This window comes from Schistocerca serialis, chromosome 7 (genome assembly GCF_023864345.2).
Source record: "Schistocerca serialis cubense isolate TAMUIC-IGC-003099 chromosome 7, iqSchSeri2.2, whole genome shotgun sequence".
Taxonomy (NCBI): Eukaryota; Metazoa; Arthropoda; class Insecta; order Orthoptera; family Acrididae; genus Schistocerca; species Schistocerca serialis.
In genome coordinates, this window is record NC_064644.1 from 84,005,940 (window position 1) to 84,029,440 (window position 23,501).

General features: G+C 43.9%; 1 non-coding gene across 1 annotated transcript; it reads right to left on the reverse strand.

Moving 5' to 3' along the window:
• Positions 1-5,246: 5,246 nt before the first annotated feature.
• Positions 5,247-5,318, reverse strand: Trnat-agu (transfer RNA threonine (anticodon AGU)). The gene has a single exon. It is a non-coding gene; the product is annotated as a tRNA-Thr (tRNA).
• Positions 5,319-23,501: the final 18,183 nt, after the last annotated feature.

Genomic DNA, 23,501 nt, shown 5'->3' on the forward strand with positions numbered 1-23,501 from the left:
TAGATTTGTTTTATTTTATTGTTTCAATGGTTATGGGATTGTATTTGTTTCCATAATTTGTATTATTGTGCAAAGTTTTCAATGAGCTGCAGGGGAAAAAAAGGCCCACCACCACGTGGCAGGGCACGAGCAATGGTGAGTGTGGAGTCAGGCACCGGGGTAGTGTTATACTACCGTCTCAGACCCCGAGCCCAATCACAGTTGCCAAGAGGCACTCACAGACCCACCATAAGCAATCAGAGGGTGGGTCAGTAAACAAAAGCAGCAAGTGAAAAAAAAAGTTACTTGGCTGTACACATCACCACTTAAAAGCAATATTCTACCAGTTTCTTCCACAAGTCAGTATTTCTTTGACAATCAACAATTGTTTCCTTTTGTTGAAAGCAGCTGTAGCAACAGCAGTCTCAAATCAAATTTATTTTATGCTAAGTTTTTGGCAAGCATTTTCCGCAGATGTAAAATCCTTACAAAGACAAGTAGTAGTTCTTCATCGTCTGCTGTTTCATAGTTTTTGCACTCCTCCCTCATAAGTTTTCCTTTACTTCTACCAGCATGTTGGTGATGGTTTTTCCAATCTGTTTTCTCTTTCACACGTGCCAGTTCATATCTTTATTAAATTTCATTAATTAGTTGCTTCCATGTTGCAAAATATCCACTGCCTTAGACAGTTATTATGTACAGCTGACAAAACAGAATTGTTCAGTGGTCTTGATAAGCATGGGTACCTTCGGTTGTGTACATTTCACACCAGTGCTAATGCTACACACACTGCCAATTGCAGCAGCGGCACATGTAATACACTTTCAGCACTGTATTTGTGCCCTTCTTATTGTAACAGTTTTACTCATATAATGTAAATGGACAAATAAAAAATCTACTCCCCAAGCACTGGCAGGGGAAAACACAAAAAAGGGTTTAACTTTTACAAATTTTACTCACAGATATTTTTTATTTCTGTTATTGTACATAATTACTTCATATTGTCTTTTATATACACTACTTTCTCTTACTTTTATCTGTTTGAAATGCCAAACTGTTTTTGCCTTGAATGTATACAGTCCACTCACATAAATGTGATACTACCTATGTTCGACATCAACATCCAATAACCACACACACCAGTTGGCAGCACTAGCAGGGGAAGGTATATAAAGTGTGTTGGAGGGGGGGTGGGGGGGGGGGGGGGGGCAGAAGACAGTGCAGTGATCATCATAATGCAGAACTGGAGTAATTTATCTGATGTCAAAATGGCATGATCATTATCTTACGGACCAAGGGTGGAAACATTTCTGAAACACCTAAGTAAGTTTGTAAACTGTTCACATGCTACCATGGTTTAAGTATATCATGCAGGACAAAATGGCGCTATCCACAACCGGGCATGCAATTGTGGTGCATCATGAGCCGTAGATGACTGCGTTGAATGACAGCTGTGGAGATGTGTACGGGCAAATTGATCTCCAACTATTGAGCAACTGATCACCCAGGGGCTACTGACAGTGTGCCCTCAATGACTGTTTACTGAGCACTGGTGCGTATGAGCCTCCAACGCAAGTGCCTATACACCCGTGCTGACTGCTGTTCATCAGCAACAAAGGGTGGAATTTGCATGCCAATACCACAACTAGACGCCAATTGAGGGGCAACAGGTGGCCTTTTCAGATGGATTATGTTTTACACTCCATCATACTGTTGGCCTTTGGCATCTATGGATCTACAACAATCATTGTAAAACTCCAAGCTGGAGGAGGGAGAGTTATAGTCTGGGAAATGTTTTCATGGCACTCCCCAAGTGATCTTGTCATTCTGGAAGGCACAATGGATCAACACAAGCTTGCACGTACCCTTGTGGACCATGTCCACCCCTACAAGCAATTTTTTTTTCCTTGGCATGATGGCATCTACCAGCAGGACAATGCAATGTGTCACACAGGTCACAGTGAATTTATGCTACTCCTTTGGCTACCAAACTCCCCAGATTTACACCCAGTCGGTAATCTGTGGGACCATCTCAATCGGGCTGTTTGGGCCACGGATTCTCAACCGAGAAACCTAGTACAGCTGGTCACAGCGCTGGAGTTGATGTGGCTCCGTGTCCCTGTAGATACCTTCCAGAACCTTATAGACTCTCTTCCTGCATGTCTGCACTGCAACAGGTGATTATTCAGGCTTGTGACAGGTGGTCACATTAATGTAACTGAAACTTCTACAAATATGAGCAGAACTGTTTAGTTACGTGGTAGCTGCATAACACCGTTTGAGGATTTGGATTTCCACGAAAGTAATTAAGGTCCGTGTCCCATCGATATCATGTGGTATTGTTTGTTGATGTTTTGCAGGCATAAAACAAATACACAAATATAGCCGAGGTAGATCAGACACGATAATAAACTGTGCCGCAAACAGATATATGACAAACAGACATTTACTGCCAGGATGTCTCAGCATATGCAGGCCATGAGGGAAAGTGTCCTATCATTCGTCCAGTTTGATGGTTTCAGTGTGTTACATAAATGAAGTGATCCAGTTCCAGCAGGACCATTCATCGGGTCACACGAGTTGAATCATTCAGCAATGGTTTTCCTAACAATCTGATGTCAACCTGAGTGACTGGCCTGTTCAAGAGCCTGACTGGATTCCCACTGAAAATTTGTGAACCAAAATGAATTGTCTCACGAAATTGACACTTGCCAAAACCAGCCCCCAGACATAAGGCTGGATACATGGCAGAGCCTTGCAGCTACTAAGACATATTTCCAGATGTGGAGTGCTTCCATACCTTGTTGAATGAGGCAGGTAACTGGTGCCAGTGATGTATGGATCCCATACAAACCTCAGCCATGACGTGAAACTTTCCTTGTCTCACATTACTCAACTTTGTATTGCAACATTTGATACAGTTGTGTGTGTTGAGTGGAAATTTTTGAGAAGTCACTGTACTTTACATTTTATTTGTTGAATTTGTGCTACGCAACACCTGTTGTTGTTGTTGTTGTGGCCTTCAGTCCTGAGACTGGTTTGATGCAGCTCTCCATGCTACTCTATCCTGTGCAAGCTTCTTCATCTCCCAGTACCTACTGCAGCCTACATCCTTCTGAATCTGTTTAGTGTATTCATCTCTTGGTCTCCCTCTGTGATTTTTACCCTCCACGCTGCCCTCCAATACTAAATTGGTGATCCCTCGATGCCTCAGAACATGTCCTACCAACTGATCCCTTCTTCTAGTCAAGTTGTGCCACAAACTCCTCTTCTCCCCAATCCTATTCAGTACCTCCTCATTAGTTATGTGATCTACCCATCTAATCTTCAGCATTCTTCTGTAGCACCACATTTCAAAAGCTTCTATTCTCTTCTTGTCCAAACTATTTATCGTCCATGTTTCACTTCCATACAAGGCCACACTCCATACAAAAACTTTCAGAAATGACTTCCTGACACTTAAATCTATGCTCGATGTTAACAAATTTCTCTTCTTCAGAAACGCTTTCCTTGCCATTGCCAGTCTACATTTTATATCCTCTCTACTTCGACCATCATCAGTTATTTTGCTTCCCAAATAGGAAAACTCCTTTACTACTTTAATTGTCTCATTTCTTAATCTAATTCCCTCAGCATCACCTGATTTAATTTGACTACATTCCATTATCCTCGTTTTGCTTTTGTTGATGTTCATCTTATATCCTCCTTTCAAGACACTGTCCATTCCATTAAACTGCTCTTCCAAGTACTTTGCTGTCTCTGACAGAATTACAATGTCATCGGCGAACCTTAAAGTTTTTATTTTTTCTCCATGGATTTTAATACCTACTCTGAATTTTTCTTTTGTTTCCTTTACTGCTTGCTCAATATACAGATTGAACAACATTGGGGAGAGGCTACATCCCTGTCTCACTCCCTTCCCAACCACTGCTTCCCTTTCATGTTCCTCGACCCTTATAACTGCCATTTGTTTTTTTTACAAATTGTAAATAGACTTTCGCTCTCTGTATTTTATCCCTGCCACCTTCGGAATTTGAAAGAGAGTATTCCAGTCAACATTGTCAAAAGCTTTCTCTAAGTCTACAAATGCTAGAAACGTAGGTTAGCCTTTTCTTAATCTAGCTTCTAAAATAAGTCGTAGAGTCAGTATTGCCTCACGTGTTCCCATATTTCTACGGAATCCAAACTGATCTTCCCTGAGGTCAGCTTCTACCAGTTTTTCCATTCATCTGTAAAGAATTCACGTTAGTATTTTGCAGCCGTGACTTATTAAACTGATAGTTCGGTGATTTTCACATCTGCCAATGCCTGCTGTCTGTGGGATTGGAATTATTATCTTCTTCTTGAAGTCTGAGGGTATTTCGCCTGTCTCATACATCTTGCTCACCAGATGGTAGAGTTTTGTCAGAACTGGCTCTCCCAAGGCTGTCAGTAGTTCTAATGGAATGTTGTCTACTCCCGGGGCCTTGTTTCGACTTAGGTCTTTCAGTGCTACCCAACACTTAATAAAAGTAAATTTGAAAAAATCTCAAGCAAGCCAATTTGAATAGAAATGGTGGTATAACATGATACTGTTAGAGAAAACAATATCGACCAATATAAGAACAGGTAAGCCTTAAAATAATAATATTCTCTTCATCACTGTCTCTCCAACATTTTCTGAGTTTATTGTGCAAAAGAAGTGCAGGCAGGGCATTCAAAAGCTCTTTTTCAAGTTGACATTCTTCAGGAGCTCAAGGATAGGTTTCTATGCCCTGTACCCATTTCTGTCTGTCTTTGAAGAAACAACCACTGCAATATATGCATTCAGTGTCTTCCTCTTTAGACTGCACATCTGAAGCACTGCCATCAATTAAATTTGTATCAGACTACAAATGACTGAAGGATTGCTTCCCACGTTTCCTTCTTTTTCGAGATCTAAACACTCACTGTTTTTTCCTTTGATTTTCTACAGTTTTCAGTTCTTCGAATTGTTTCAGATGTTCCTGTATTGAGATGATGTTAGCCACTTTACAGATTCAGAATATGCTGATTTTACTAGGCCTGGTGGCTCTAGAAGTGGCTTGCCGATTTTGGAAGGTGGCGAGGGATACCAATTGGACTCACATTTAGTCTGTTCTCTGGATCTCATATATCAAACTCACAGTGGGTTGCAAAGTCACAGACTCTAAGTATATCCTGGGAAGAGTCCTGGTTTCCAGAGGATGTTTATAGCATTTTCCATTTATGATGTATACATGTAGACTGAAATGTCAAATGAAGATCTGTACCAAGGCCGGGATTCGAACCTGGGTCTCCTGCTCACTTGGCAGATGCGCTGACCACTACGCCACCCTGGCACAGTGGCTTTGCATTACAGCACAGATTATCTTAGCACACCTCCCTCCTCAATCCACATTCCCATTCACACCTCAGCCCACTTGATATTTCCATAAACTCAACACTGTGCTAGGGTGGTGCAGTGGTTGGCAGGAGATCTGAATTCAAGTCCTGGCCTTAATACAAATTTCTATTTGTCACTTCAGTCTGTACAGATACATCATAGATGTCCAAGACCTGAAAAGGTCTCTGGAACTGTATACCGTATTTTCATTTTCCACTGTTACTGTTCTCAAGTAGGCTGTTCCAAATATTCTCATAATAATAAAAATTGAGATTGCTACTTGACCTGGCTTATTTGCTCAACAGGTTTCAATTTCTTGGAGATAATGTACTTTTAAACAATCCCACAAATTCCACAGAAGAGGCTGTATTTTGTGCATGGAATGGATTGATAAATGGATGATGTGGACACAGTTTTCCCTTGTTTTGTCTGTCACACAAATGTGATATGATGCCCAATAAGTATCATGACAGCAGGATCATCACCAGATGACTTCGCAAAGTTCAAAAAATTGTAAACCACTTAATAAAAATATGAATCTGAGTCCAGCTACTAGTGTGTGCTAATATGCAGTATTGTTGTGTATTATAAATAAGCCCTCTTACGCTAGAAACCTAGTCTCAAAGCTATGTTTCTCAGTTTGAAGGACAATTCATTATAAAGGATGAAAGAGTACTTTGTATAGAATACAATCATATGACTATTGTTGCAACAGCTACTCAATTCAGATATTAAAGTCCTACAAACACATTAAAAAAAAAATTGAAATTCAACACTTTTAAAATCAAGGATCCTCAATAATGCTCTTCTTGTCACTGCTCTACAGCTCAGACACTGTGAAAATTGAGTTCTGACACCTCCCAACAAATCTGAGCACATACTTTAGCCAGAATCTAGCTGTCTCACATTAGGAGATTGCCCCGTAATGGGCACCTTTCCTCTGTATTAAAACTCATTTTCAGTGATGATAGTATCTTTTGGGTAAATTAAGGACAGTATCAAATCAGAACATAAACAGTAATTTTCTCATATTAAATTCTAATTGCAGTAAGGCTAAGGGTAGTGCATTCCTTTAACTGGCACCTGTAGTTTCATACCACCAGACCACTGACATTTATTGAGTTCTATTTTACTTTCAAATTATGGAGGAATGAATTATACTCTACATTGGAGAACCATATTCTACACTTGTCCTGACAACTGATAGGCTGTGCAGTTTCACACCTGCTTCCCTCTTTTGGATTATAGAAGTCCAACCGGACTTTAATCTTTTTGGGACGTGAGACCTGTATACGTGGACCAATGCGGCAGTCGCTATGGGACGCGAGGCCCGTATATGTGGCCCCGATTGTTGCATTACACACTCTGCACTGTATCTAGGGACTGGCTTGGAGTATTGACACAGGACAGGGCGCATCCTGACAAAAGGATAATTGTTCTGGCTAATGTCAGGTGGGGATTGTCAGTGCTTACTTGCTATATGTCATCATAACAAAGAAAAGAGGAGTGACACCAAAGAGTCATTTGCAGTTTTGGAAGAGTCTTATCAAGGAGCTTGTGGGCTACGTCAGGGCTCAACCAACCCATCGAGGAAGAGGCTACGCTCTCACCATGGTGATCTACACAGGATGGATGGCCTGTACCATGCTATCACAAGAATGGACTCTGGAAAAGAGGGTGACTGTGTCGTTTGCAGTGATAGTTCCAAGCCAGGAGGGCAAAAACGGTCCCCCTTTTTTTTTTTTTGCAAAACTCGTCAGTCCAACCCTTCTCTTCATGGGTCTGAGTGCTTCAACAGGTATCACAAAGTAGCAAAGTACCGAAAGCACTTGTAAAATATGGTTGGCTATCGAAAAATCAATATGCCAAAGTTGTAAACATTTCTTTTGAGCAAATTTTATGAAATTTTGTACTTTATTGGCATAAATCAAATTTTTCATCCCTCAAAATGTACTTTTTATTTTTCTTCCCAAGGACGTCCCATACGAGATAAAATTGTATTTTATAAGTCGTTTTAAAGCTAAAACTTTAAAGAATAAGATACAACTAATTTTAATATGCATCACCTCTCAACTAAAAAAAAGTTAAAAAATCAAATTTTTCATTTTTTTTCTATTTAACAGCACTGCCAAGTCAAAAAGTGCACGATACGGAATAATGAAAATAATATGCCAGTAAATAGCGTGTTTTAAGCTTCATATACAAAAAAATTACACCAATACGTCAAAAACTGTAGATTTTATAAGCAACAAAAGAAATCTAAGGGATATGGAATTGCTCTGCTTTGGTGAAACGCGCTCCATCCCGAAAGGGTTAATAGTTATTGTCTGACAGAATTTAAATGTCTTATTCAGACATATTACAGTTGAGATTATTTTTCCCAGTGTATTCATAAATTTACTTCAAGACCAAAATTTATGATATTAAACATTTATTCCCTCTTGCTCAATGTTTCTGAACAATTTTTTCTTCTGTCTTTGCTTTCCTGCTATTTCTGCTACTTCTGTTAACAGTTTTATGCATACAGCCAAAAATTTCTCTTGCCAACTTAATTTGGACCTGACTAGTTTAGAAACTGAGAGTAGCAGTGAATTTTACTGACCTTGAATGAAAGGGCAAAAGAGTTGCTGTTGAGCTTTGCACTTCTATTTGATTGTGTAATAAGATAAAAAATATATCATTACTAGTTTTAATGATGCCAAAGAACTGAATAATTATTTGATTATTTACTGTCTCATCACCTGAAATGCGAGCTTTGTAAAAGTTAAAATTTTACTGGAAGTCTGACTGATCTAACATCATTTACTTCTCAAAATAATAATATTCTCACACTCCTATAAAATGAATGCCCTTAAAATAAATTAGATGAATTTTGTTTAAAATTTTGGGAGTTTTTTGACACAGTCTCCATTAGCTCATACTGCAATAATTCTCTTAAGGACTACACATAATATGCACAAGTGTAGTACTCATCAAGACCAGAGAAGCTACCACACAGAGACCATTGGCACCTACCACGTTGGGGACAAATAAATATTGGCCAGATGGCAGAACCAAACTCTGGTTCAGTGAATGATGACCAGGCATTTTGATGACAAACTACTCGCAGAACAAAGCTAACATCTCATTCAGACCATTTACAGCACTGCTGTTCAAGTCACTACATTTTTATGGTTGCTGTCAATATCCTACGACTCCATGTATAATGTTTAATTGGTATTAATTTTCAGTGTTATATATTGTATGTCTCACTGGTATGATAATGTGTTGTTGCTATAAAGCAACCTGGGCATTAATGGGGCAAAAGTGTTAACTCAAACTGTGACATGGATGTACACACCGAGAATGGCCGATGTGGGACTTGGCCATTTTCTGTGCAAACAGTTTTCTTTTGTCAACTGTACTTGTATTAAATAGGATGGGATTATATGCCTGCAGCTTTTATGTTATTTTTTTCTTTTCAGTCAGTGCACATCTTACAGTGTTTCAAGAAATCCTTCGTTCCTTCCCTCGAATCAGCAGCTTTTTTTAACAACTAGGAAATAGATAATCAATGTGTGGCACAGATGTGTAACAGTGCAGACTTGGTTAGCTTTCAGGCTACAGCTCTTTCCCTAGCTTATGGATACACACAGCACCACACACATACCCATATGTGGCCAGCCACTGCAGCCATCACAGCTGCAGGTGGATGAGTGCTAGAAAAGAGCTGTAGCCACAAAGCTGGCTAAGTCTATGTTTTTAAGTGTGTACATGCACTTCACATCAGTCATGTGTATGTTGATTCCCACCTTTCAACAATTTTGTTTCCATCCTGGTATTTCCATTATTTTATCAGTCTTTGAAAATAACAAGGCTTACTTTTTTTTCTCTAGTTTAGGTACTGTATACTACTTAACACCTGGCATTCATTTGCTTATATTATTTGTTTTCTGTAAATCAGTATCAGGATAAGAGTAGCACAATCTCATTGTTAGTTACCTGTAAAATAGTTTTTTATATCTAAAAAATGTAGCCTGTACTTCTGCGGGCTCCATTTCTTGGCAACATTTTGGAGAAAAATAATACTGCCTCGAAAGTGAAACTTCCAAGCAGATTAAAACTGTGTCAAACTGGGACTGAAACCTGGAGGCTTGCCTTTCACGGGTAAGATTCCAGATGCAAGTCGTGGCTGTGCACACAGTTTTAATCTTCCAGTAAATTTCAGAACAGTGAACACACTGACACAGAGTGAAAGATTCAGCTCGAATGCAAATATTTCATCTGCTCTTCGCTTGCTATGATTCCACTTCTTCCCCAACCTCCTGCCCCATTTGCATCAGTGTATCTTCTGTTTCCAGCAGCTCACATTCTCTGTCATATAAGTGCAAATCCAGATAGTGTAGATGGTACTTTTCTTGATGAGCATCATCAACAATAAAACAATTATCTGTACACAGATTCATCAGTGAGTTATGCTAAACACTTGTGAGAGAGCCACCTTTCATGTTTAATGAAAGAAAACCACCTTTTTAAAGAAAAATCATTTTAATGTTTCTCAAAATATTTATCATCCAAATTAAACTTATACACTGGAAACATTATTTCTGCTCTGATTCAGGTACTTCAAAAACGGTTTTTGGGAGGATTCAACTGCTTCTTGAGGCAATGCTAATCACTGTCCACACATTTTTTGTTTGGCATAAGGAAATAAAAAAGAAGTTATAGGTGAGAAATCATGTGAATACAGTCAATAAGACATTAATTTGATGTTTTCTCTGTCAAATAATCAATAGTTAAATATGCAGCTGGCAGTGTCACAACACAACATTTACCGTTTTTTTCCCCCTGATTTCATTGGTGACTTGTGACAAATTGTTGTATACCATCCAGCATTAACTGTTCTTTGATACACTAAATCAATGGTTGCAACATGTCCAGTGTTAAAATTACCAAATATGCAGCAACCAGTCACAAAATCATGTTTTATTTATTCACTTTTGCAAATCGATTTCAACTGATTAACAGCCATCATCGGTGCTTTCTACCAATATGTGCCCTGAGTAGTAATACTGTTTTGGCGCCGATGAGATCGACACCAGTATCGATCTAAGTATCATCTTTGAATCTAGCAAAACATTATCTTTGTATAGTTCCGCCATCCAGTGCTCTGTAAGCCTTACTTGTGTGAAGAGGTAAATAAATGAACTCCTGATTATAAGGTGTTGTTTGGTGTATCTCACCCGAGCATCCACCTCACTGGTGACCCCGAGTTGTAACGTATTCCGTTTTCGCCGTTTTACTGTGTCCGCGGCCTCCGTGTCAGTTATTTTTGCATGTATTACATCAACACAACATTCGAACAATGGCTTCGGCCCAACACTTAACGCCGGATTTTGTCATCGACATGCATCGTGTTGCGGACGATGTACACCTGCCAGGACTGCAACACAATGCCTCTCACTCGTCGATTACGCCAATTTCGCCGGATGTTTTCGTGCCTGCAACAATAAGTGAGGTTAGGGGTGTGCATGACTCCGGCTATCAGATGCCTTTGTTTCTGCCACATGTGCCCTCCCTCATCGACGGTGCAGTTACCTCTTACGGATCTCTGTGCAGTGCGGGATCAATGCCAATTTCTTCAAATGCTCCGTCGGATAACCTACCACCGCCAGGACAACGGTTTGCCATGCCGCAATCCGTGCAGTACCACACAGATTCCTGCCACGTGGCTGGAACTGCTTTGTTCACAGGTCAACCTCCTCAGCATCTGACCACGCCCACGCCTGCCTCGGTTCAGCATCAGCACATGCCTTCCTGCTTCAATACCTTGGCCTGCAACAGGAACAATAGCTTGTTATCTGTGCCTGACCTCCATCTCCGTCCTACTGCTACGCCTCAGTGTTTTGTGCCATAACATTCACCTTTTCTGCACACCGTTTTCAGTGAGGTGACTATGAACAGAGAACATTCACACATTTTGCCCAACGTTAGACATCATTTTCCTAACTGTGCTTTTGGACAGCCTGCACCTCCGCAGCCTCCCTGCAACACAAGTGGCTCAGACTCTGATCGCACATGAAGTTTCCCGTGAACCGGCACGCGTTTTCAAACTTTGAATTTTCCCTCACCTGTTGTCTCCGTGCTGGCTCCAGTCGAACTTCCGCAACTGCAATTGACACATTACGGTGTCTCACCTGTGTCGGCCTTCCGCGTCATGACGGATCTCGCTCAACCACAACATGTCACCTTCATGCTGCCACCCGACCAGCCGTCATCGCCACATAGCCTGGAGACACTCTCCTGGAATACTGCAGCAACAACAGCTCATTTCAGGCAGTGCCCCGACGAATTCAACTCACCCTGTTCTTCCGAACGTTCTACAATGCTTACCAATGCTGCTGCTGTTCAATCCCAACAGGGCAACAATCTGGTTCAAAATCGTGGACGAAGTGTTCGACACTTCAAACTCGACGAATCAACCAGATTTCTGTGCCTTAACACCCATCTGCACGACCAGGAGGACTTGACTGCTGACCTGGTCGACGCACCGGACTCAGCTGCCCGGTACACTCTAGCCAAAAAGACAGTTCTACGTCGGCTTGCGCGCTCAGCTGAGACAGCAATACAGCAAGTGCTTCACATCAAGCAACTAGGCAACGACAACCCTTCACAACTTTGGAGACGACTACGGGCTCTGGTCAGTGACGATCTACTCTCTGACACAGCTCTCCTCGCCATCTGGACAGATAAACTACCTCCCCACATCTGCTTTGCTCTGGCTCAGAGGTCTCCCGATCCTGTTGAGCAATGAATGACAATTGCTGACAAACTACATGAGGCATCACTGCTCGATTCCGCCAGCCACTGCCTACCTGGCAAGTCTCAGGTTCAGGCTCCTCATCCCGCGGGCAGGGCCGCACTGTACCGACCGTTCCGCTCGCTCAGGGACGCAGTATCAAACAGCTGGGACGTCACCGGCTCCACCCTCGGTCACACCCCCTCCTGCAACCGAACTGGCTGCGGCCTCCGAACCTTGGCCACCGCCTCTGGCAACGAACTTTCTGCAGGAAATGCAGCCGCACTACCTATACTGTTACTTCCACACACGGTTTGGTGAGGAGGCACAGAACTGCAGACCACCCTGCTGCTTCCCAAACGCAAATTGCAGGTTGGTCTGGGTGCCGCCTCCGGCGCACAACATGACAGGCACCTCCCAGTGCTCCATTCTGTCCGGGAACAATCAGATAATTGCGGACAATTTTATATTAAAGACATTTCGTCAGGATACGTTTTCCTAGTGGACACAGGCGCCGATGTTTCGTTGCTGCCTATGTCCTTAGTGTCGTCGAACGTCCGCCCCCATAATACTTCACTGCAATCTGTGAATTCTACTAAACTACAATGCTCGGGTTAAACTTCCCACGTCGTCTCACTCTCCGCAAACTGCAAATTCGAATGGACTTTTTTAATGTGCAATATCGAGGAACCTATACTAGGCATGACTTCTTGCGACACCACAAACTTTCACCAGACCTAGTGCGAAACACCCTGTTTCGTTACCTGTCTGAAACTCACTTCCCCTGTGCTCCGTCGAGCAAACCCCCATGACACGTCGATCCGGCTCATCTCATCTGTACATGCTCGGCTCTGTCGACAACGCTACAAGAAACAACGCACAAGTGCCTTGTCGAGATTGAAAACGTCGCTCGCCTATGCAAGGAAAACTTCGAGCTCTTCCTCCGGCTCCACGAAACTCAGTTCGAGCTACCTGACGCAGCAAAGGAATTACAGACACTGCAGCAAGGACAAAGCAAGGTCAGTAAATGTGCCGAATCTGCTTGTAGTCCCAGCAATCGAGCCTCCGTGTGCTTACCTCCCGCTACCCCTCGCAACTGTGCTATCAAGTCTACCATAACGTGTGCTGACAGTTGCACACGACCACACCCCCCAAACACCGCAGCATTTGACACTCAGCCGGATATGAGTGAGCATGCGCGACGAGCGTCACGTGTTCCCATACTGACAGCTCCTACTCCTCCCCTCGCGGACAGCACCTCAAACTATGCAACTTCGGCTCCTGCGCACTACAGTGCGAACGCCACTGACAACACAAACAGTGCACTCGTGCCTACAGTTTCGCTCGCGACCATGCTTCCACAGGCTGCGCCCTCGGACAATGGACTCGCTAACGGCTCACAAGCTCTACCGAGCTCACCCGACCACAGTGCCACTGCTTTGGGCCGGCGGCCATCTTGTGACGTTGACTCCTGGGGCACTTCGCCACCTCGGCTCCTGTCGGATCCGCCGAGTGGCTCCGAACACCACGACCACGCCTCGCCTGCCCCGCCCGCCACACATTGTAAACAAACCGCCTCCCGTGCCGCCGGCAACATTTCCGTCATCACCAATGGCACGGTTCACAAGCTTCGTCTCACACCAGGTCCCCCGATCTCCAGTTAACTATGTAGACTTTGTCCCGAGTGCCTGTCCGACCTTAAAAAGCAGATTTCTGAACTTCTAAGCCCCAGCGTCATCGAACCCTCTGCCAGCAGCTGGTCTACGACCATTCATATGACACCCAAGAAAGACGGGTCATGGTGCATGTGCGGAGACTACTGTCGACTAAATGTATCAACAATTATGGACACCTACCCCATTCCCAACATTGCCAACTTTACCAGTTCCCTCGCAGATGCGACCACGTTCTCTGTCATTGATTGCAAATGGGCCTACCACCAGATCCCCATGACAGCTGAAGACATTGATAAGACAGCAATCACCACGCCAATCGGGTTATTTCAGTTTAGATTCATGCCCTTAGGGCTAAAAAACGCAACCCAGACCTGGCAACACTTCGTCAACGAAGTGCTATTCGACCTAAAATTCTACCTTGCATATCTTGATGACATTCTTGTGTTCAGCTCCTCCGTCGAGGACAACATTCGACATGTGCAATCTGTTATGGACACTCTAGCGGCAGCTGGCATCGAGACCAACCAGGACAAATTGCAGCTACATCAAACCGCTGTCAGTTTTCTTGGTTTTCAGGTCCCTGCCGACAGCATTTTACCGCCCCCTGAGAAAGTACAAACAATACTAAACCTACCCAGACCTTCGTCATTCAAAGAGCTCCGGCGCTTTCTGGGGACGGTTAGTTATTATGACATCTACCTTGGGCTGTGGAGATTCAGGCTCCACTGATGGATGCCTTGGCAGGCGCCAAGACTTTTGGATCTCGGCCTGTTCCGTGGACCCCTGCTATGACTGACTCTTTCACTGCCCTCAAAAATCTTCTTGCAGAGGCCTGCACCATCACCCATCCTCATTCCAATGCGCAGCTTTTCATCACAACAGACGCGAGCGATACTGCCATCGGCGCTGTCCTTAGCCAGACAGTCGACGGCCAAACTTCGTCTCTGCAGTTCTTCTCGCACAAGCTCACCAATGCACAATGGAAATATTCCGTGTTTAACATGGTGTTGCTCGCAGTCTACAAAGCGATTAAACATTTTAAGACTGACGTTGAGGGACGCCCTTCCTATGTTTTTACAGACCACAAACCCCTGGCTGTGGCCATTTCAAACCCCGCCAGCTGACCCGCCTCCTCGCCGTTTCAGATACATAGACTTCAAATCTCAGTCCACCATCGATGTCAGACACATAAAGGGTGCCGACAATATAGTTGCTGATTTCCTTTCACGAGTCGACGCCGTTCATTCGCTGTTAGACCTCTCTGAACTGCCTAACCTGCAACCCCCTGACGAGGACACACAAAACCTGATTTCAGACTCTACCTCTTCACTACACTTCGTCTGCACCACCTTCCCTGGCATTTCTGGTGAGATCTGGTGTGACTACAGTACGGGCACGTTATGCCCCCTCATCCCAACCACACTCCATCCAGCTGTCTTCAACACACTGCATAATTTAGCCCACCCTGGTGTTCGTGCATCCACCCGCCTCATAGAGGAGCGCTTTGTGTAGAGAAATGTCAACACGGACTGCCAGCAATGGGCACACTCCTGCGTCGCATGTCAATGCTGCAAAGTACACAAGAACACTTCACCCCCCTTGGCGCCTTTCCGATCCCTCCTGGGCGTTTCCAGCATATTCATATTGACATTGTCAGCCCTCTCGCCCCCCCCTCTAACGGCTTTTGTTTACGTTTTCTCGTCTATCGACCGAACAACTCGCTGGGTCGAGGCTGTCCCCCTCCCCAATATTATGGCAGAAACTGTTGCTCGAGCTTTCATCGAGTCATGGGTATCGCGTTTCGGATGTCCAGCTCATCATCACGACTGACCAGGACAGACAATTTGAGTTGGCCCTGTTCAACGAGATTTGTAATATTTGCGGCATCCGGCGCATCCATACCACAGCATATCACCCACAAAGCAACGGGCTAGTCGAGCGCTGGCACCGCACTTTCAAGGCAGCTCTTCGATGCCACGACTCTCTATGGATGGAGGCCCTTCCCCTTGTGCTACTCGGCATTCGTGCGATCTATAAGGAAGACCTCAAGGGCACAATAGCCGAGTTCGTATACGGCCAGAACATTGTTCTCCCTGGCGAACTTGTGAGCCCTTCCACTTCTCTCCCTCAGTCTGACTTACCTTCCTTCGTGGACCACATCAGACGCCACTTCATCAACCTCCACATCCCTCCACCCACCAGCCATTCCCACCCTAAGGTTCACATCCTGAAATCTCTGGACAATTGTGAGTACGTCATGCTCTGAGATGACACTGCCTGTGCTCCCCTCCAACCTCCACATACTGGCCCGTACCGAGTTCTCTGGTGCTCAGTCAACACCTATGACATCCAGATGAAAGATTCAGCTGTCACGGTCTCTATAAACAGACTTAAGCCTGCTCATGTCGAGCCTTCTTTTACCCCCCTTCAGGCCACGACCACGCCACTCACTGCCGTGGCTCACGACGCTCCGACCAATCCCTCCACGTCGGACTTACACACTCGATTGAGTGACTTCCAGCTCTAATCGTCGAGCTCTCCTCCGACCTTGTCCTCTACTGTGGTCTCATGCAATCCATCGAGTGACCACATGCTCCCCATGTCAAGCTTACCTACGATCATGCCCTCACCGCCGGTCCCTTCGAACTCTCCACCATCGCCTGCCTCCCCCTGTCGAGGTTTCTCATGCCCCCCCCCCCCCCCCCCCATCTTGAATGTGCCCTCACTCGAGGTGTTTGTGCCTGTCCCTCCGAACATAATCCACAACATCTCAATAATACTGTGTGATGATGAACTGTTTGTCGTGTGTTTCTCTTCATCCAGCGCTAATGACACAACATCCACTATTCCCTGCCACCTGGTAAAATGTGTTCCCCTCTTGCCCAAGGTCGACCTGGACATGCTTCATGTGTTCGCCACACCCACCAGGGAAGTCATCGTCGTTCCGTTCCATCTGCAAACTGCTGGCCTATCTGTCGCTGCACGCCCAGTACGATACCCGGCTTGCTTCAACGACTTCCAGGTTCGGTGGCCGAACCTTCCTTCACGACGTCTAACCACGCAGCTCCCCGACGACCCTGCGGACGCCCTAGTCACCCCCTCCCCTGGCCTCTCAAGAGTACTCCGTACTGCAGGGGGGGGGGGGGGGGGGGGGGGAGGCTATGTGGCGCCGATGAGGTCGACACCACACCAGCATCGATATACTTTTATCTCTAGACTCCGAGCATCGTCTTTGGACGCTGCGCTTTGTCTTTGGTCTGTTCCACCATGTCAGTTGTTTGTGAGCCTTTGATGTGTTTAGATGAATAAATGGACAACTGCAAAATGGGAGTTGTTTGGTGTAACCAACCCGAACTTCTCCCTCAGAGTCAAAGTTTCTGAGTTTGGGTCAAAGGATAAGCACCAATCCATATTGAAGGTTTTCTGGGTAGGGGGGGATGTATAACCCTCAGATGAGTGGCTTATTGGCCTTTTTCCAAAAGTGGGTTGATCAAATTAAATATGTTGACAATAAACTGGATTCTGAGTTAATTTAACTAGGTCCTGTGAATAAATTGCCCACCCAGTTGATAGCTGCTGTGCCTAGGAATAATGTTGAGGGATTTATTAACATCCTGGAAAGAATTCAGAGTTTACCGTAACAATGGGCCAAGGAACTACGGCAGATTCAATGACCAGGTGACTGGGGGAAATATGGAGTAAATACAGGGGAAATGAATAATATGAGGGTTGTTGTTGTTGTGGTCTTCAGTCCTGAGACTGGTTTGATGGAGCTCTCCATGCTACTCTATCCTGTGCAAGCTTCTTCATCTCCCAATATGTACTGCAGCCTACATCCTTCTGAATCTGTTCAGTGTATTCATCTCTTGGTCTCCCTCTGTGATTTTTACCCTCCACGCTGCCCTCCAATACTAAATTGGTGATCCCTTGATGCCTCAGAACATGTCCTACTAACCGATCCCTTCTTCTTGTCAAGTTGTGCCACAAACTCCTCTTCTCCCCAATCCTGTTCAATACTTCCTCATTAGTTACGTGATCTACCCATCTAATCTTCAGCATTCTTCTGTAGCACCACATTTCAAAGGCTTCTATTCTCTTCTTGTCTAAACTATTTATTGTCCATGTTTCACTTCCATACATGGCTACACTCCATACAAATACTTTCAAAAATGACTTCCTGACATTTAAATCTATACTCGATGTTAATAAATTTCTCTTCTTCAAAAACGCTTTCCTTGCTATTGCCAGTCTACATTTTATATCCTCTCTACTTCAACCATCATCAGTTACTTTGCTCCCCAAATAGCAAAACTCCTTTACTACTTTAAGTGTCTCATTTCCTAATCTAATTCCCTCAGCATCGCCTGACTTAATTCGACTACATTCCATTATCCTCGTTTTGCTTTTGTTGATGTTCATCTTATATCCTCCTTTCAAGACACTGTCCATTCCGTTAAACTGCTCTTCCAAGTCCATTGCTGTCTCTGACAGAACTACAATGTCATCGGCGAACCTTAAAGTTTTTATTTCTTCTCTATGGATTTTAATACCTACTCCGAATTTTTCTTTTGTTTCCTTTACTGCTTGCTCAATATACAGATTGAATAACATCGGGGAGAGGCTACAACCCTGTCCCACTCCCTTCCCAACCACTGTGTCCCTTTCGTGTCCCTCAACTCTTATAACTGCCATCTGGTTTCTGTACAAATTGTAAATAGCCTTTCACTCCCTGTATTTTACCCCTGCCACCTTTAGAATTTGAAAGAGATTATTCCAGTCAACATTGTCAAAAGCTTTCTCCAAGTCTACAAATGCTAGAAACACAGGTTTGCCTTTTCTTAATCTAGCTTCTAAGATAAGTCGTAGGGTCAGTATTGCCTCACGTGTTCCCATATTTCTACGGAATCCAAACTGATCTTCCCCGAGGTCGGCTTCTACCAGTTTTTCCATTCGTCTATACAGAATTCGCGTTAGTATTTTGCAGCCGTGACTTATTAAACTGACAGTTTGGTAATTTTCACATCTGTCAACGCCTGCTTTCTTTGGGATTGGAATTATTATATTCTTCTTGAAGTCTGAGGGTATTTCGCCTGTCTCATACATTTTGCTCACCAGATGGTAGAGTTTTGTCAGGACTGGCTCTCCCAAGGCCGTCAGTAGTTCTAATGGAATGTTGTCTACTCCCGGGGCCTTGTTTCAACTCAGGTCTTTCAGTGCTCTGTCAAACTCTTCACGCAGTATCGTATCTCCCATTTCATCTTCATCTACATCCTCTTCCATTTCCATAATATTGTCCTCAAGAACATCGCCCTTGTATAGTCCCTCTATATACTCCTTCCACCTTTCTGCTTTCCCTTCTTTGCTTAGAACTGGGTTTCCATCTGAGCCCTTGATATTCATACAAGTGGTTCTCTTTCCTCCAAAGGTCTCTTTAATTTTCCTGTAGACAGTATCTATCTTAGCCGTAGTGAGGTAAGCCTCTACATCCTTACATTTGTCCTCTAGCCATGCCTGCTTAGCCATTTTGCACTTCCTGTCGATCTCATTTTTGAGACGTTTGTATTCCTTTTTGCCTGCTTCATTTACTGCATTTTTACATTTTCTCCTTTCATCAATTAAATTCAGTATTTCTTCTGTTACCCAAGGATTTCTACTAGCCCTCGTCTTTTTACCTACTTGATCCTCTGCTGCCTTCACCACTTCATCCCTCAAAGCTATCGATTCTTCTTCTACTGTATTTCTTTCCCCCATTCTTGTCAATTGTTCCTTTATGCTCTTCCTGAAACTCTCTACAACCTCTGATTCTTTCAGTTTATCCAGGTCCCATCTCCTCAAATTCCCACCTTTTTGCAGTTTCTTCAGTTTTAATTTACACTTCATAACCAATATATTGTGGTCAGAGTCCACATCTGCCCCTGGAAATGTCTTACAATTTAAAACCTGGTTCCTAAATCTCTGTCTTACCATTATATAATCTATCTGATATCTTCTAGTATCTCCAGGGTTCTTCCATGTATACAACCTTCTTTCATGATTCTTGAACCAAGTGTTAGCTATAATTAAGTTATGCTCTGCGCAAAATTCTACCAGACGGCTTCCTCTTTCATTTCTTAGCCCCAATCCATATTCGCCTACTGTGTTTCCTTCTCTCGAATTCCAATCACCCATGATTATTAAATTTTCGTCTCCCTTCACTACCTGAATAATTTCTTTTATCTCATCATACATTTCATCAATTTCTTCGTCATCTGCAGAGCTAGTTGGCATATAGACTTGTACTACTGTTGTAGGTGTTAGCTTCGTGTCTATCTTGGCCATAATAATGCGTTCACTATGTTGTTTGCAGTAGCTTACCCGAACTCCTATTTTTTTATTCATTATTAAACCTAATCCTGCATTACCCCTATTTGATTTTGTATTTATAACCCTGTATTCACCTGACCAAAAATCTTGTTCCTCCTGCCACCGAACTTCGCTAATTCCCACTATATCTAACTTCAACCTATCCATTTCCCTTTTTAAATTTTCTAATCTACCTGCCCGATCAAGGGATCTGACATTCCACGCTTCGATCCGTAGAACGCCAGTTTTCTTTCTCCTGATAACGACATCCTCCTGAGTAGTCCCCGCCTGGAGATCCGAATGGGCGACTATTTTACCTCTGGAATATTTTACCCAAGAGGACGCCATCATCATTTATCCATACAGTAGAGCTGCATGCCCTCGGGAAAAATTTCGGCTGTAGTATTCCCTTGCTTTCAGCCGTTCGCAGTACCAGCACAGCAAGGCCGTTTTGGTTAATGTTACAAGGCCAGATCAGTCAATCATCCAGACTGTTGCCCCTGCAGCTACTGAAAAGGCTGCTGCCCCTCTTCAGGAACCATACGTTTGTCTGGCCTCTCAACAGATACCCCTCCATTGTGGTTGCACTTACGGTACGGCTATCTGTGTCGCTGAGGCAAGCAAGCTTCCCCACCAATGGCAAGGTCTATGGTTCATGGGGGGAAGACAATTATTATACACAATTAAGTTATATTTTTGTTTATTTTGGTGGTATTGTCATTTTATGTTGATGACGCATGCTTTGTTTATTTGTTGTTATATCTTTGCAGTTTTCAAGCTGCTAGGTTAGTTTCATTATTGCTGCCGTGCTGTTAATCATGGCTGCTCCACTGTATATTTGCACCAAAAAAGAGTAATGTTCAGTGATACGTTTTTTGTGGTTGGGAGGCACATCAGGGGCTGAAATTCACTGCAGACTTTTGGTACAGTACAGGAACAGTATTGTGCCACAATGGAGTGTCTATGAATGGATTGAAAAATTCTGAAATGGTCGCACAAGTGTTGCGCACGATGAAGGAGCATGACGACTGTTTACCGCCACAAATGAAGAAACCACTGAGCGTTCATGTGAAATGATTCTCTTAGACACACAATTAACTATTGATGAAGTGGCACATCGTCTGTAAATTAGTCATGGTTCTGCCTACAAAATCATCCACAACAGACTTGGGTTTCATAAAGTTTGTGCAACAGGATCTCAAAACAACTTGCACAGTTGCATAAGCAAACGCGCTTGGACATCTGCAAAAAAACATTTGGATCGCTATGGTAACGAAGAGGACAACTTCTTAGACAGGATCATAACTGGTGACGAGACATGGATCTGTCATTATAAGACAGAGTGTAAATGGCAGAGTACGGAATGTAAACATCCAAATTCGCCATGTCAGAAAAAGTTCAAGACCAAACCATCCGCACGAAAACTGATGCTTATGGTTTTTTGGGATGCACAGTGTCCACTACTGGAGCATTATGGGGAAAGGAGCACGACAATAAACAGTGTGCGTTACAGTGAGATGCTTACTGCCAGGCTAAAACCTTCAATTCGAAGCAAACGCCGATGATTGCTGTCAAAAGGTGTTGTGTTGTTGCACGAGAATGCCCGTCTGCATACTGCTCTCCACACTGTTGAAATGCTCGAGAATCTCAAATTTGAAGTACTGGATCATTCTCCATATAGTCCCGATATTGCCCCTTCTGACTATCACTTGTTTCATCCACTCAAACAGGCATTAAGGGGCCGTCGATTTGCCTCGGACAAAGCAGTGAAAGAAGTGGTGCATTCCTGGCTCGCAACTCAACTGAGAACCTTCTTTATGAGGGCATTAGTAAGCTTGTACAACAATGGACCAAGTGCGTTGAAATGCAAGGAGACTATGTCGAAAAATGATGTTCTTGTAAGTTTCCAAGTTGATTACAATAAAATTTTATAGCTACTTTGCTGATAATAATTGACTTACCCTCACAGAAATGATGAGCAAAGGATATCCCATGGGATAACAGTCGCAGCAGGGGATGGTCACCAAATATAGTTAGGAATGTTGGACCCCTAGATGGAATTGAGGGCAACCCGAACTTGGCAGGGCAGCTCAGGGAAACTGGGATTATCTCCTACTGACCCGTTCACGAAGGGCCACAGGAATGGACCGAGCCCGAAAAAACTTAGGCCAAGCAGTGGGTTTGAGTGTGATATGAGCTTCAAAATCGTTTGCATGGCCTAACCCAGGAGAAAAGAGGGATGAAAATGTCGCTGACAGGGAATCCAAGTGAGCATAAGAAATAGCATCAGAGACGATATAGACAGAGTCATCTATGGAGAACCCAAAAACACGAAAGGCATCGAAACCAAAAAGATTCTCCGCGTTACTATGGTCGACCACAAATATGGGAACTGTGCGAACGAAACATTTGTAAGGTACCTCAGCCTCAAATTGTCCCAAGAGAGAAATCTTCTGTTTATTGTACGTCTGTAATTGCCTAGTGACAGGTGATAGGATTAGAGAACCCAACTGAAGATACGTCTGAGAATTGATGATAATGGCAACAGAACCAGTATCCACCTGCATGTGAACATCCCAACCAAGTATTTTGGCAGTGACGAATAACTTCCCTGAAAGGGAAGAAGTACCTTTGACAGACGACACAGAAGCAGAATCACCGTCATGTTCATGAACATCAGGTATGCGGTCGGATTTGCAAACGGATGACACATGACCCTTCTTTTTGCAATTGTGACACACGGCCCAACGTTGGGGACAATCCTCCCATGAATGTTTTGTAAAACACCGTGGACATGAAGGAAGTTGCCGGGGGTTTTGGTGCAGTTTCTTAGAGGTTTGTTTACAGTTAGGCCGAGGCTGAGCTTGGGAGCGTACTGCGGCCACGTCGGCGGGCGGGGGGACACCGCACGCGTCATCAACAGCGCACAGAGGTTGTATTTCCCCGACGTCACCTCACGCCTCTATTTGTGCTCCAGCGGTGTGAGAAATTTCAAAAGACTGCACGATGGAGAGGACTTCATCGAGAGTCGGATTTGCCAACTGAAGGGCACGTTGCCTAACGTCTTTGTCGGGCGCCGACCGGATAATAGCATCCCATACCATTGAATCGGCATAGGATTCTTTGTGAACGTCAATAACAAGTTGACACTTTCAACTGAGGCCATGAAGTTCTGCAGCCCAAGCGCGATAGGATTGAATCGGTTGTTTTTGACAACGATAAAAGACAACATGAGAGGCTACTACATGCGTATGCTTTTGAAAATCTATGGACAGAAGTGAGCACATTTCAGCAAAGGACAAAGATGCAGGATCTTTCAAAGGAGTCAATTGTGACAACTGAT